Source organism: Tiliqua scincoides, chromosome 6, assembly GCF_035046505.1.
Source record: "Tiliqua scincoides isolate rTilSci1 chromosome 6, rTilSci1.hap2, whole genome shotgun sequence".
Classification (NCBI taxonomy): Eukaryota; Metazoa; Chordata; class Lepidosauria; order Squamata; family Scincidae; genus Tiliqua; species Tiliqua scincoides.
Window position 1 is genome coordinate 12,625,660 of NC_089826.1, and position 4,496 is coordinate 12,630,155.

Genomic DNA, 4,496 nt, shown 5'->3' on the forward strand with positions numbered 1-4,496 from the left:
CCGGGTGATGCAACCCTAGTGACACCAGTGTTCCGGGCCCTTGAATTTAAATAAATAAATAAATAAATAAATAAATAAATAAATAAAGTGGAGAGCTCACCAGAAACTAGAAGGGAACAGGAATTAGAATCTGAACCAGGATTTAAGCATGTTTTTAGCAGGAGGAATAGGGGGCAGAGTTCATTCCCTGGCCCAAAATCAACATCTTTTCCTGCTCACACATCTGTCAGTCTTTGCTCCGAGTGGTAAAGCATAGATTCCAATCATCCTCTTACAGAAGAGCAGTGAGCCCTGGTCCCAGTCCTACAGACTGATGCTGCTGTGCTGGGCAAAACTACTTCCCTTTCTTTTTTAATCTACGTTAGTTTCTATGTGGTTGAAACCTGCTGGCTCTGCCTCACAGGAAAAGCCTGGTGAATGTGTGTGACCGGGCTGAATTTTGAGAAATTGACTTCATATACAAGATGAGGCAGTGCCACAGAAAAAGCAGCAACAAAATAACATCTAATCCCCTCCAGCTCCCTTTTCTGCTACCGAAGGAGAGGTAGGCTACACACTTACCTGAGAGTAAGTCCCACTGAACTCAATGAGGCTTGCATCTGAGTAGACTGGAAAGATACAAAGACAGGATGTTTACTTATTAACTGAGTTTATATACAGCCTCTTTGCCTTGATAAAGGCTTCAAGGTTGTTGGCAACACTTTAACAAACACGTGGCAGAAATTTTAAAAAGTGATGCTGTTTCAGGACCTTGATGGTGTCTCAGATCTGAATGGCAGAGCTCCATGACCAGAATTTCTCCTATCTTGCCTTCCATCAGGGCTCAGGGTCTTTCAGTATTCCCTAGGAAGGTGTGTGTGTGTGTGGGGGGGGGTACCCTTCAAGTTAACTGGCATCACAGTGCCAAATGCTTAGGAATTTTATCCTCAATGATTTTCTTAGCATGCAGTAAATCTCAGTTTTGCCCCTTGTTGAACCAGTTCCATTTCTACGACCAGTGCTGATGTAATGTCTGCACAGATGTAATATCAGGGCTCCCTTAAACTATTTTTGCCGAATGTTGCATATGTGCAACAGGGATCAAATGTGTACACTTGTGGGCTAGGCAAAAATGGATTAACTTTGGTTAAGAAATCAAAGCACATGGTGGAATTGCATGCTCCTATCCTACATTAACTGCAATAAGTATGTTGGCGTCAAACCAGGACTTGGCTAGTTTTACCTCCTTCATAAGACTCTCTTACCTCTTTCGTAAGAAGGACACCTTCATGAGACTGGCCACATGAAAAGCACTTTCATATGTGCTGCATGCCAATTGGATAGACTTGTGCAATCAACTTCACTTTTCTGATTGTATCATCTGCATTTAGCCATATGCGACAACACCTTGGGGAAGCAACTTCCATGGTGTGATGTGTGGAGAGGGACTTAAGCCATTTCTGCCCAACGTTGCATATATGCAACAGGGATCAGATGTGTACATCCGTGGGCTGGGTAGAAATGGGTTCATCAAAGTTAGTTAATTATATTTGAGCAGGAAACCTGGTTTGCCTTAAGCACACTGATGCAATAAGCACCCTGTCCCTCCCCTTTATGCCTATTTTTCCTTATTTTTGAAAACTTGCGATCTACCAAGCCTTCTGTGCTGGCTCAGAATCCTAAAAGTTTTGGGACATTCTCCTGCAATAGCCTTTATCTAAAACACCACCCCATACAGCCATGTAGTTCAATATGTTGTATTACTAGACCCCCTCCCCAGCTCTTAGCCAAGCCTCCTATTGATACTGGCTTGTGACCTCCATTTGGCCAGCAAAACCTGCCTGTTAGATAAATGGGGTGGTGGTGGTGGATGGGATGAAAAGATCAATGACTTTCTCTCATCCAGTTAGGTAACCCTATGACATTTATCAAAGCTTGGTTTCTTAGATCAAGCACAAACATGCTGGGGAGTGTTTTACCAGGTCTTCCATTGTAAACAGCTGCTGGTTTGCAGAAGGCACGCCTGCTTACTCCCCAGTAAATGAAGAAGGCCAGCATTCCTGGGACAACTTACGTAACTAGTAAGAGGAATTGAATTTCTAGCTAGATACTTTTAGGCAATCAATTTGATCTTATTTCCTCTTTTTACTCCAAGCCAGTTTGCAAACTTCACTGCAGAGTGATACAGAATTGTACGTTTTGCTCTTGAGTAGCTACCTAGCCCCATCTACTGGGCATTATTAGTTATGGCATCCAATTTAATCAAGCTCTCTCTTGAGTCAATCCAGAAAGGTGTGGACATGTTTCATCTGCCTGATTGTCGTATTCTTCTCTCTTCCCCTTTCACGTTTTGTTTGGGTTTTCCTTTCAATAAACTGACAATATTTTCCCTACCTAAGTCATATTCATGAGTAATTCATGGATTGTGACATTTGATCACTCATGGGCACTACTGTAACTTGATATTAAGAACTTTGGGGCTTTGTTTCTTCTGGAAGGAATGGCCTTTCCTAGATGGCTGGTTTCCTTAGCCTGGGATTGTGATAGTAAGTAAATGTAGCAGTTCTCCCCACCCCATTCAGCTTCTGACCTAATAAATACAGGCAAGAAGGAAGGAGTGCTCTGAGTGCTAACCACTAGGTACTACTCCCCTTTATCAGCGTCCTAGTCTTCCCTGACAGTTGGTGACAACACATCCCTTTGAACAAAAGATGTTGCCATATATTGAGTTAGGCTGGTCATCTACCTAGCCTGGCAGCAGTACTGTAAGGTCTCAGGCAGAGGCCTTTTCCAGCACTTGCTACCCTGATACCTGGGTGATGCTGGGCATTGAACCTCCAACCATCAGCAGGCTAAGAATGAACTTCTTGAATGAGTTGTGGCCCACCCCTTAAATATGTTTCAGGGCCCAATCCTATCCAACTTTCCAGCACTGGTGGGGCTGCACTGCAGCCCCAAGGTAAGGGAACAAATGTTTCCATACCTTGAGGAGGTCTCTGTGACTGCATCCCCAACACAGGATGCAACACATGCCCCATTGGCACAGCTGTGCCGGCACTGGAAAATTGGATAGGATTGGGCCCTCAGGCAGAACAGTGTTGCTCACTCCAGAAGGAGGGGCCTGACAATGGGAGGGGGTGTGTCAACTTAAATCCTACCCCTGATCTTCTTGCAGTTAAGAGATCTTGCAGATGTGACTTCTGCATTCAGTCCTCAGGAGAGGAACAGCACCATTGTCCTGCATTGGCAAGACATTCCCTGCACCTTATAAATGCCTCTGATGGACTCTGACTAATAACCACTGCTAGAAAAACATAAGCCTCCACTATCACTTATGAGAAAGTGATCCTTAGACTGATTGTTCAAAAAGAGCACCACCTAGTGATATCTTTTTATCGCTGACCCTACAATCAGGACAGGTAAGCTTGTAAAGTTGCAACCTGGACCTGTGGGCACCTACTTACTCCAGATGAACTCAACCTGTTGCAGCATTTGCAGCTGCAAAGCTGCCTGAACTGGACAGCTTGCTAAATATCACTTAGGAGAAGTAAACCTTTCCCATATCCCTTGAACCTTCCTAGATGCTTTTTCCTGTTGACTGTAGCTTGTTTTATCTGAAATGTCCCTTTATGCTTCCAGGAAACACCTACCGATATGTGGCTGCTATAATTGTAATCTGATAAGCTCTGGATGGTCTTGTGTTGTTGATACATTAATGATTAGAGATCATGCATTTATGAAGACATCTGCTGGTGAGTGATTCATATTTTGAGTTCACTGGAAAAATAACCAGATGTGAAGACCTAGCGGGTACATAAAGTATTTTGGCATGTTCATTCAACTCCATAACCACAGCGAGGTTTGGTTGTTATTTAAAATGGTCTAAAATTATGTACACCTTCCCTACTTCTGCATATTAACCAGCTCTCAATGCCCTTGTTTTACTTATTTAGTTCTCCAGTTCTGGAAATGTTTGCAAGTTAAAAAGTGCAAAGGTATAACTAAAATATGAGCAGGCATGACCTGTTTTTGTTCACACTATTGCATAAGTTTTTTTTTTTCTATTTTCAATAAAAAAAAATGAAAATAAAAATGCAAATAAATCTGGTGTTAAAGATCTCCCTTGCCTGTATGGCCAAAAACTGACATTAGGTCAATTGAAAGGCTAATAATGGATCCCCCAGCTTTGATCAAAATAATGGAAACAGTAAAGTAGTCAGGACATGCAAACAGGACATTTTCCCTATAAAGCTGCAGTAGCGCTTAGCCTAACCTATCTTTTTTTTTTCCTTCTAAAGGAGTATCAGTGATACTCTACACATAATCATTTGAAAAGGGAACTGTCGCTTGAGTCATCCCAGTTATTTCTAGCTCTTATGGAGTATAGAATGGGAAGTAATCCTGATCTGTGAGTAACTCTTCACACTCGGGGCCCAATCGTATCCAACTTTCCAGCACCATGCCCACAGGGCATGCACTGCATCCAGCAGAGGGAGGGCAGTCACAGAGACACTGGG